Consider the following 12,500-nt stretch of genomic DNA (forward strand, 5'->3'; position numbering starts at 1 on the left):
TCTTGCATCACTCAATCACAAATACACGACACACAGATTCACGTGTTACGCTACAAATCAACGTGTCCTAAAACCGCGTGCCAGGGAGCATACGTAGGTCTCTATGCTAGCGTTCAGAATTTACATATACATTCTGTATGGCACTGGCTGTGAGGCTGTGGTTGAGATGGACGCTACATTCGTTGACGGCGGCGTGCGGATAGTGCGTAAATGCCGGGGCCGGTATAACTTCTCTTATTTCCTATCAGAACATTAAAATTGCATCTCAATCACAGGGTAGCGGTGTGTGTGTGCGTGTACGTATTGGACGGAAGAACGTGTTCTTAGTGGACGGAAGACGTTACATATTGGTTTTGCAAGCTAGGCTTCGCTACATCGCTGCTGGAACGGTTGCGCACCCGGACGGACGGTTTACAATCTGAAATGATAGAAACAGGAGATTGGAGGAAATGAAATTACAAAACATATTTCTAAATCATTTTTTTCTTCTTTTAATGAGAAAAAGGTTAGCGCTATACGTAATGACAATCAACGGAACCCCAACCCGGACCGAAAAAGGCCCTAGTAGCATCTTGGATTTTTATGTCCACTGCTGAAAATGTCACTTCGGTCCATCGAATAATGTCCAGCGATCGGGCACACCGTTGGGCACATCGGCACTCCGAGTGGTCCGTTAGATAAATCTCGTGAACCGCCATTAAATCACTCGCGGAGGCAGCGACCATCACCTCCTCCTCCTGCCTCAAGATAAGAGCACGCGCCGAAAACGACCAAAACCCAAATCTTTGGCGGCCGACGGAACGACGGAAACCGAACCGAAGAAATGGCGTGCGATGACTAATAGATGCGCGGCAAGATGTTGTCGTTTATTTATTTTTTGAAAAATTTTGCCCCCGAGCTAGTGCCGAACGAAGAGTGGCCGGTAGGGGCTGTATCCCGGACCCAACAACACACCATTCGTCACATTCCAGCCATCCATCCATCCATCCATCCATCGAACGCCCCCCGTTTGCCTTTCATTCGGCACTAGCCCTGCACTATGGGCTAGCAGTGAGTGGCGCGTTGGACAAACTGATATGCCTGCAGTTGGATACCCAAAATTGATTTTCTCCTCGAAATGATCGCCACATGATTGGAGGCCATTAAGAAGCAGGAGAAGAGAAGAAAGAGATTCATTTTTAAATTACTCTCTTTCTCTCTCTCACTCTCGGGTCGGTACAAACTGGTAGACACTAATCTATACTCTCTATCCAAGATGCCCATCGCGCAGATAAGCGACCGCCCTTGGGGGTTGAGGTTGGGGAGGTGGACGCACCAGAAGGCCACCGACCGCGAACCAAATGTGCCCCGAGGTCACTTCACCTCAAATGGGACGCTGGCCCCATTTCGACGCACCGCCGGACCGCCATTGCACATATTCGGACGCTACACGATCAGCCAACAATGGCCGGCCGAAATGGCCGGCTGGGGCCCTCGGGGCACCAACGGTACACACACCACCGCCGCAACCCCAAGAACCCCTCGGCTGCCAGGGGGCAGCAGGCAGGTGGGAAAGCGCCAAACCGAGAAAAAGAGAGAGAGAGAGAGAGATGCTGAAATCGTGAAATCGACGCCGCCGCCACCATCGACAAGAGAGGATGCCTGTCACAGGTGCCAATCAATATACTTATCTTTGGGTCTCGCCGATGGTGGTGGTGCCTAGCTCCAGCACACTCGGTGGCCACTTGCAGGCGCGCGCCCGCGCCAAAAGCCATGAACCCCCTCCTCCCCCCGAGGGGGATGAACGTAGTACACCTCGGAAAAAATACCGTTGGGCCCGTTGAGTTGGCCCGGGCGACAAGCGCCATGCCGACGGCGAAAAGGCCCTTCCGCCGCCCCACCTTCTCTCTCTCTCTCCCATTTCGGTCCGGACAAAGTGTCCAATTTCGACCTCTTTCGATACGCGCCGATGCAAACGAAAGATTTCAACGGAATGACATGAAGCGAACCGACGGGCGACGAACTACAGACAGACAACCAGGGCTCCGGCTCCGGCTCCGGCTCCGGCTCCGGGGGCCACGACCGCACCACGTCAAAAGACAATAATCTTAATGAGAGACATTAATATGATGTTCCTCTCCCGCTCGGGTCTTCGCGGGTCGCCGGTCACCGGTCACCGATCGCCGGTCGCCAGTTCGCGCCGCGGGTTCGACCTTTTCTGCGGTTGTTGGAGAGGGCGTGAGGCGACCATCAGAGTCCTTCTTTTCACCATTTTCCGTTTCGTTTGAGATGGACCGACCGAAGACCGCGACCGAACGCGCGTTGCGCAACAGTTTGTCGTTGGCCATTGTTGGCGTCCCGGGAGCAACGGCGCGACTAAAGAAATAGCTCGTCGACCGGGGCTCACGATCACACTAGAGGCCGGTGTGGGGCTCCACAATTGACAAGTGAGTAATCGTTTCCGAATCGTGGTGACGAGTTTGGGGTTCACCGTCAATCAACGGATCGTCGATCGGGGTTTTTTTTTTTGTCAGTTTAGGAGCAGTCTGTGTATGTGTGTGTGCCTATAAGTGTGATGATGGTCTTTCACTTTAGTCCTGTGCAAATCGTTATAATTAACGGCAATATTGGCAGCTGGTCACAGGAAGCTCAGGCCGGCTCCATGCTGCTGCTACCATAATTATTTACCATAATTTGCCAACGCGAACTCCTCCAAGGGGCACCGTTGGCCGTGGTTCTGCGAAACTAACAGGTGTCAGGAACCATAGGGTTCGGGCGTGAGATCGAAATTTCCGCCAGCCAAACTAAACGAAAGGAGAACAATCAAACGACACACGAAAGGCGCGTTTCGTTGACCAATAAATTGTTGACCGAACCCCATCACCGTGTGAGCTGCTTATGGTTTGTAGCCACGTAACGTAACGTTGCGATTAAAGGCAGCAGAACAGGCTGTAAAGTAAGATGAATGTCTTTGGCTTCATTACTTCACTTCGCGAGACACCTGCGCCTGCGGGATCATCGATCAAATTCCTAATTAATTTTACTTAAAAACTTGGAGCGTAAACTTGGAGCAACACTTGAAAACACGAACTAGAAGGAAAACTGCGAAGAACTGCGTGCGAAATGGCGCACGAAACGAAATGCATCGTTGTCACTTTGGATGGTTGGTAGGTCCGGAGGAAGCATTTCCGTAAAATAATCCCTCCTGACCCCCGGGACGCGAAGAAGAGGAAGGGCAACGGTGCTTCAGTTCTAAGACATCGATGCTCCGGATGAACATCGATTGAACGTGGGAAGATGGTGTGGTGTGGCGTGCCGTTGGCTCGAGGTCGTATCAAGACAACAAGACACATTCTACAACGGCCTCGGACAATCCGGGAACATGGATGACCGGGAGGGGGGAGAAGTACAGAAGACTTGGCGTACGGTAGGTAATATGATATTCGTGTAGCAGATCGTCGAGTGGTTCTCGTTAAAATGGAAAATAAGGGGAACCACGGAAGAGAGAGAGAGAGCGAGAAGCACTGAAATGGTTGGAATATACAGCTAACGACAAATTTGATTACACCATGCACACACACACACACACACACACACACACACGCAAGCGCGTTCATACACTACATGATCGAGCACGATCCATTGAGAGGCAGCTGACCATTTATCGGACCTTCAGCTCCATTCCCGTGCACATTGTGGAGCTCTAATCCGCAATCGCCAAAGTGGTTGATGCAGTTGGAAACCAATTTTTGGTACAAACTTTCAGCGCATTGAGTGGCCGCCACCATCACCACCTCCACCTTTCACCCCTTAACTCCTCCGTAGTTCTCCTCCTCGGCTGCTTTATTGCGAAATCCGGAAACGATCAAACGGAATACGGCGCGGTCCGGGCGCTGCAAGCGGATACGAACCGTGTCTACCGTCATTCGCCGGCCCGGGAACGATCTCATAAATTTCTCCTCCACTCCGGAATCGAGCACAAGCACCTCGCGCGCGCGCGCACTCCCCCGCACACCTCTCACACATCTCCTCTCTGCTTTAACGATCCCCGTGACAGCAGCAGTGGCGATCGCGACGGCGAAATGTTTCGCATAAAAATGAGAAACCTTGGAGCTCTCTACCTCTGTGGCGATGAGGTGCCAAGAGAGCTTCCACGGTTCTCGCGTCACGGAGCTGGAAAGCCAAATCGAAGGCAATAATCACCTGGCTAGCGCGGATCCACACGTACACACACACACACACACATTCAGGCGGCAGCCATTTTTCAAACCAATCCACTCCCACGCGCGCGCTGACATTTACTGCCGCTGAGTGCGCGAGATTACGATCTGGCATGGCATGTGGTACGACAGCGGCGGCAGGGGTGGCGGGGGTGGCGGTTATCCCCTTTACGTTGATCCGTTATCCGATTCCTCCGGTCCTGAATAACGGCCGTGGCGGTGACACAGCGATCGGTGGCCGATTCGTTACGACATTTCATAAAGAGCCTTCCTCTCCACGCACCGTCGATCGCGGGGATTCAATTATTGTCTTGCACCGATGCGAATGGACACCCGGCCAGGGCTTGCTGGTCGCGACCAGCACCATAATGAGCCAAATTTTATGTCCCAAACCCCGCTTACCGTCACCGCAATTACCTTTAACCCGGAGTGCACTGACGCACGGAGTGTCCAGCACGGAACTCAGTGATCGGTGTGCGCACTCGATCCTTTAAATCTTTTGCCAATAAACGGCGAACGAATAAAGCCGTCAACCGGTCGCAAAATAGGCACAAAATGGTTGGCGCTAATTAAAATTAATTTGAAATCGGGACAAGCAACGGCCAGCGAGGACTCCTGCAGTGCAATGGCGCGCACAAGGATATGCCACGATGTGATTCGATCATCAATTATTATTGACTTGCGGGAAGGAAGGAAGGATCCGCAGAGGGAAACAAAAGCAACCAGGAAACTGTTCAAAACTTTATGACAAACAGAATTAATTGGGTTGGCGCATGAGGTGAGCAGCACCATGATCGTGTAGCCGCTCCAAAACAATCTATCTAACATTGTAAGTGATCTCGATCTCTGTTCCTTTTCTCTCTCTCTCTCTTTCTGTCGCGCAAGATCACTCTCCACCCCGCCTTGTAACTGATCGCTCTACGGGGCACACTACTGAGAAGGGGGTTCTCAGCATGTGTTGTGCTGGGGATGGATGGGGTGTAAATTATGAAAACGACTCGCACAAATTGGTCTGGTCCTTCTTCCCGTCTTCCAGCGCGTGCAGGGTTTTCGTGGGTTTCACGAGCGACAGCGATGGCGGCGGCGAAATAATTGAACGAATAACGCATTAAATTTATGACGCCATCGCGCCATCGCGAAAAGACCGCATGTGTCATAAGTTATTTCGATTGGTGTTAATCACCCCTCTGCGCGCCTACGCCTACGGGTAGAGAGAGGTAGAGAGCAGACCCCAAGGTACTATACACGGGGTACTGTTGTCGTTGTCGTTGTCGTTGCTGCTTTCATCTTTCGCGGACACTTCGTGCAACCGATCGGTCGATCATCGTCGTTTTATGTCGTCGATCCAAACCGTTTTTCTGCCATTTTTTTTTTCGTTATGATATCGTGCGTGGATAACAGTTTAAAAGAAGGGGGGAAAACTGGCAAGATCCATCATGCTTTCCTCCCCGTTCCAAGTGAGGAAGCAGCGAACGATTGAGAAGTCATAAAACAATTTGACGAAACGGTTTAAGATTAAACCAACCATAGCGGTCGGTCCAACCACCAGGCATCCCAGGACCGATCAAAACTCAATTCCAGCTTCCGTGAAAGGAAGATAAATAATGCAACGAGCCGGCAGACAGCCTGCCAACCTACCAGCCAGCCAGACACAGGCCAGCATAATAGGTGCGGTGCAATCCGATTACACCATATTTAATCACGGCAAGTACACACACACACACACACCAAACACCGGACGACCATTGGAGGACCCTCATCATGTTGTGGGTCTCCCGCCTCTTTCTCAAACCACACACACACGCACATACAACACAGCGATTCCATTCATCCCCTTATACGGAAGTCGATTGAAGATAGCGAAACCGCGCATGGCGGCAGCGGTGGCGGCGACGGCGGGGACGGGACAGTGCAGCTTGTCTAAAGAGGATTTGGTGCGACTCCAAGAAACTACAAAGCATTTAAGAGAGGTCCATACTATGATGCTATCAGCGTTCCGCGCCGCGACTGCCTACTCAGAAAATGCCGCGATGCCGTCAAGTTGCAGATAGTTGGCAAGGGGACGGGGGGCGAGGGGGATCGCGGGTTGGCAAAAGATATCTTAACTTGCCCGAGCGCCCAGACACCAGCTCTGGCGGCCCATCCAGGCCGGCTAATGGAGTTCACTTGCCCATCTAGAGAGACCTTTCTGGGGGGGAGACCCTGTCCTTAAGGGTCTCTCCTTCTCTTTCTCTCTCTCATTCTCTCTATCTTGGCGTCTCGGGCTCGGCCCCTCCTGAAGCTGAATTCCGAAAATGATTGTTTTATCTCCACCGAGCACTTCTCGACGGTCCATCCCCAGATACTCCCCGATCGTGGACTGGCGAATGTGTCTAATCCTCCGCGCCATTTTAATCCCGTAACCACCGTGCTGCCGCCGCGCGCGTCGGAACATTGTAGCCCACTTCCCTTCCCCCCGGCACGGCCGGATTTGCCCGTCCGTCTGACGCGCGGTGCTGTTTTTCTGTTGCATTTTCCTCATTCAAGATGGAGGTCCCTCTTTCCAATGCTTTGCTGCATTTTTGCAAGCTCCGTTAGGGCCGTCTCTCCTTGTCCGTAGAGAGAGAGAGAGGGAGAGAGGATGGAGCATCGGCACCGCACAATCGGTCGGAGAAGATCGGACGGAGGGCGATCCAGCAATGGCCGCCAGCGCTTAAACTCAATCAAACAACTCATTGCGGCAATAAAGTGAACAACCATGTTTCGCGGAACCCCGGTACTCCGCCACCGTCCACTGCTGGCCCTTTGACCCGCCCCCTTGCCCAGACCAGCCATCAACCTGAGTCCGAGTCTCCTCGAAACGGTGTTCGTTCGATCGATCGTTCGCCGGTCTTCGATCGAGCGAGCGCGAATCGACCGTTTGGGTATGCGTATGGGTTTTTCATAATTTTATCAAAACATCCACCTCACAACAGACACAGACACACACACAGAGCGCAGCAGCAGCAGTCGGAGAAAAAGGCAACCAGCATGCAGGATGCAAACGATCAGGTCCAAACCATGATCCCTGGTGAAGCACAACCCAACGCCGGGTACGTCGGCGCATTATCGTGCCGCAGTAATCTTTCAATTACAACTACAACCCAAATCCTCGGATCCATGTATCCTCCCGCCCTACTCCCTCCTTTCTTTATAGACGGACACTCTCGAGCGATCGCGCGAGCATGTACAGTGCCGGGGACGACACCGGGCAGGTGAGGTGAGGCAGTGTAGGAGTAAACTTACAAACAAGCGTTAGAGGAGGGTTGGTGGCGTTCGAACCGTTGAACGGTTCAACTACATCGCGCGTTCATCGTTAGTTGTCTTGTAAATCAAATGTAAGTGGGCTGTCTGACGTTCCGGGCACTTAAAGTGCAATAGTTTGTTAACTGCAAGAACTCTAACAAAAAACAGTATGTCTACCGAGGGGCCATGTCATGTTTGCATGTTGTGGAGGTTTGGTCTTGGTTGGCTCATTATACCTTTACCTAATCGTACATGAGCAAAGCGCTTAAAAAAGTAACGAACGCTGGAAGCATTTCGAAGAGACATTGCTTGTTGTGATAAGAATGTAAAAAGTGATGGATTGATTAATAAAATAAACAGATTTACAACAATCGAATTATAAACAACAATGGACAGAAAAGACTGAAAAGTGCCCTCTTCACAATCTCCCATTTAAAGCCAATAATTATAGTTTGAGCTTTATAATAGCTTTTATATGATAAGAAGCTACTGCCTTTAATTTAGTTTGCTGTTCTTGTAGCACATCATCGTTGTATTTCTGTTGTCGCTGTCTATGGTTCACAATATTGAGCATCTTATTAACTTAAGTATTCTAAGTGAATAGACCTGGCACGTTTAGTATTGTTTCCTAAACTTCTGCAAGGTATGTTTGAAATATTAAATAACTCTGTGATATTTATGTGTCAAAGCACAAATAAATAAAAAATGTTATGAACTTAAGTATGAACGATCAAACTATTCTTCATTAGATTTCGTCGATATTACATCTTAACACCTCTGATTCAGGAGTCTTCTATTCAGGAGCTACTCCAGCCCAGAAAACTAATACATGTCTGCATTAAATGCAACAGGTGAAACAGCATTGGCAATTGTTAATTAAAATAATCGATTCCATACACCTTCCATAACCTGTGTTCTACATCCAATTCATGCTTCTATTATATGGATTTTGAGTTTAAAATTCAATCATGATCAACATATTTATGCCCAGACGCAGGTAAACCCTTCACCAACCTGAACCCTCATACTGGCACATCAATAGCCTGTAACGCATATTGTCTTATTGGTCAGGTGAATTAGAACGTTTAGCTGACACGACAATAACGCTGGCACTCCCACCATTCCAGCCCAGCATTACGCTCTGTCACAGGGCGATTCTATTACGTACACTTATTGCACACCTGTGTGCAATGTTGCAGTCACTATGTGTGAGGCAGTAAGGAAGCGGTTATGCCACAATTATTTACCCCGCCAGACCAACCGATTCGTGCTCGATCGCGTGCATCTCCTGGAGCTGTTGCTGCTCCTGCTACTCCTGCTGCTGCCGCTGCTGCTTCCAATTATTTGTTAAAAAGTAATAAACCGATGATTATGTAAACGTTCACTGGTACGTACTACAGATTGATCACCCCACCGAGTACGCGGCAGCTAGTTGATGCGCAATACACCAGCGTCGGTGCCTCGGTGTCGCTGAGGGAGCGTATTAATTGGACAAACTCTCAGCCAGCCACCTCGATACATCATCCGGCAGCAGCGGCAGCAGCATCAGCAGCGCCAGCAACAGGCAATAGCACAGCGTTGTGGGCATCACCACTGTCAGGGACATCAATAGGGTAATATATCATCCCGGCGGAGCCAATAGAGAACCGCGAAGCGAAAGGTGCCGAGCAGTGAACCGAGCGCGGTAAAATCGTGCCTTTTGCCGCCAATGCAAGCGAAATAGATTAATTACGCGGCCATCGCGACTGACGGGCGCGAGATAATCTTTACCTCGTGTTTGGCACAAGTAAAGTGCCAACTGCTCCTGGATACACTCCGCCGCGCGCTTAAAAAATGCTCCCGGTACGTTCGTTCCCTAATTTTGGAAAGCATGTAATCGGATACAAAACTGCAACCAAGACGGGGTGGGATAAAAATAAAATCGAAACCAAAAAAACCCCTTACGAAGGCCACAGAGAGTGGCCACCGAAAAAAACCAAACCACAGTGCATGGCCTCCACCCGAACCGATCGGTTACAGGTGGCAACATTGATATGTGGCTCACATTTCTCGCGTGTCTCCTCTTTAGCAAGAAGGAAATCCTACTACTGCAACCCAGCCGTGTGCATTAATTGTGCATCTTTGGCATCAACGGCAGCGACCGGATCGATCGGTTACTATCTCTGGTTCCTCGTTCGCATCGGATTGCTACCAGCAGTAGGCTGAGCAGCAGCAGCAGCAGCAGCAGCAGCAGCAGCAGCAGCAACAGCAGCAGCAACAACTTCATCAAAGAGAGCGTTCGACGCGCCAAGCGAAATCGATCACTTCTGGCGTGGGGTGGGGGGGGGGGGCTTCAGAACTCGAGGTCTGCGGTTTCGCCGAGGCGGCAAAAGCTGAGACGAAATGCAAACTGTTGGGCTTCTGTGAGCTAAAAAGGACCAAGGACGACGATCGCGACATTGTTACTCAATGCTGTTCACACTCTGCTTGACAATCAACCACTGCACCGATGATCAATGATGATTATAAATCGGTTCCCGAAATCGACAAACGGTCGTGACGCATCAATTACCGATTATGTTTTTTTGTGGGAAACTACCCCACCTCACACGTACACTGACTCACGCTGCACGCTGCGTCACGCACCGCGAAAAAAGGGAAACAAAAAAGCTCGTAAGTCACCGCCGAGGTCCGGTAATACCGGTAATTCGCCGGCCGGCCACGAACCGCTTTAACCTGCTGCCACCTTAGCGCCACCGAACCGGAACAACGGCTTCGGCGCTTCAGCGTCTGCCGGCGTCGCGCACCATCAGCAACAGCAACAACAGCAGCAGCAGCAGCAGCATGTGCGCCAAACACAATGAGAGCGCCAACTTCTAAACCTGACTGACTGCCATGCCGAGACTACCGACTCCACCGGGTCGGTCGTCGGCGTAACCAAACCGGCCCCTCCGAGCCGGGTCGCAGACAAAACAAACCCCTCCGTTCCGCTCCCCACCGGTGGGGCGGGGGGACCTTAGAGCCTTTGGTGAGCCCCCCATCATATGGAAAACAGGTTTGGCGCACATCGGGCGAGAGAGAGCGCGAGCGAGTGCGCGCGCGGTCGCCGCACAAGCCCCCCACCCCCAAGCGGACTTGCCGACGGACCGCAGCACCAATCGAATCCGACCGGTTCAAATCGACGCCAGCGCCATCGCAGCCCCATCGCGCCACTGAAAACACACAAAAAGCCGGTTCACCGGGGCCCGGGTAGGGGCGGCATTCGGGCACCCTTCCGACCGACCGGTCACGGACCGGGCGCACATGGCCGTTCCGGCCGGTTTTAAGCGGCTTCCGAACTCTCTCCGCGGATCGTGCCGTGATCCGATCAGCTGTGATGATGCCCGACCTGGCCCGGCCCGGCACGGCCCGGCCCTAACCTGTCACTCAACTAACGGGTTTTTGGCGAGACAATGTCGACAGGCACAGTTACACAGACACACATATACGGGTGCACGCCGTTTGCCCTCTCGAGCTGCCCGAGAATGGCACCAGATGGCGGCACCGGTTACCGTTCTGTGTGGCTCGGTTCGATGAGCTGGAACGAGCCCTTCTCCTCTTCTGTGCGAAGGGCAACGAGATCCGGGGTGGATTCAGTGATGGATCGACAACGATCGTTTCCAAAACAAATGATCATTAGTGTGAACAGTACTGTTTGCTGGATTTTTATGCTCTACGCACCGGAAAACCATGTTTCCAATTCAAACGGAACACGTTTTGATGGTTAACGAAAGCTGAGAGACATATTAATTGCTGACAGCATATTTTTAATGTAACATTCAAGTAAGATCGCAGGAGATTATCATTTTGTCTGAATAGTATTTGTTTATATGGAGTAGATTGTTTTTTTGGTTATCCGATCAATTCTAAATTCAGAAGATAACTTTTTCATTCACTTAAAAGTTTCCATTAGAATGAACCTTCCGTGTTAGCTACGTAACATTGAAAACATGGCTAACAACACCCCATCCATCGGTAACTAACTATTATCGAGCGGTATTTATTGGAACGCAACACTTTCATTTAAACACACGGCACATCATGTACCCGTTTGTGTGTATGTGTCCGTGTGTAAAGTACACGACCACCGTAACATCCATTCGCCACATTATTAACCACCCCCTTGCCTCCCCTTGCCCACAACGTTTCCATCGTTCTTCTATCGACGGACCGAAAGAAACAAACTATTCACTCGCCAAACAAGGAAGCGGATCATGATTAAAGCTCGCCAAGAAAAGTCTAATCATCGCTCCACAATAGCATAGCGAACCGCTGGAGAACGGGATGAGGAGGGGTGGAGGGGCACACCAATTAGGAAGTGGGGCTCGCCAGACACGTCGCAACCGGCCAGTGACGGCCAGACAAACGTGCTCACCACCGATCACGTGCTCGTCCGAAACGGGGTTTTTTTAGAAGATGTGGAATTCATTCGCGCGCGCGCACACACACAGTACAGCCAGCATAAGGAGGTAGTAGAAGACTCGCGGATTGAATGAGATCACGCGCGATCGCGCGCGATCGCCCGCCTTGCAATCTACCGGCACTGGCCGGTGGCGATCATTACGATAATTGATCCCGGCTGTTTTTGGTCCTGTGCGGTGGTAAATCGAGAGGAAGAGAAGGGCTTTAGGAGCGCCGACAGGTGTTTCATCGGAGCAAACGGAGGCAAAACAGTGCTACCGAAGACAAGGAAATCGAAGGTCGCATCGGGTTTCGGTTCGTTGAAACTAATAGCCGTGGCCACACGGGGCGAAAACTCTAGCGCAAACGAAAAAATTAATGCCAAAACGGTTTCGCTTAACCCTTACAGGCTGTCAAACTTTTATACGTCCGCGGACTTTTTCGCTGAACCCTTGACGCTATCGAACGCTTTATTTACGAAAATGTAGGTTCTTTTCGTATTGTTTTTGCATTTTTAATATAAATATAACAGCAACAGCAACAATATCGTTAAAAACTGCAAAATTTATTCGGAAATCAACTTCAGCGGCCAAAACACAGATGAAAACAATACGTTTG

General features: G+C 50.8%; 1 protein-coding gene across 1 annotated transcript in view; it reads right to left on the reverse strand.

The window, feature by feature from the left end:
• Positions 1-12,500, reverse strand: part of LOC125954898 (protein grainyhead) — a 169,830-nt gene that overhangs the window by 136,487 nt on the left and 20,843 nt on the right. The window contains exon 2 of the mRNA XM_049685550.1: positions 1-418. This exon is cut by the window's left edge and continues 92 nt beyond it. The gene's annotated coding sequence lies outside the window, so the exon portion shown is untranslated. The remainder of the gene's footprint in view (positions 419-12,500) is intronic.

The sequence above is a fragment of the Anopheles darlingi genome, chromosome 3 (assembly GCF_943734745.1).
Source record: "Anopheles darlingi chromosome 3, idAnoDarlMG_H_01, whole genome shotgun sequence".
Taxonomy (NCBI): domain Eukaryota; kingdom Metazoa; phylum Arthropoda; class Insecta; order Diptera; family Culicidae; genus Anopheles; species Anopheles darlingi.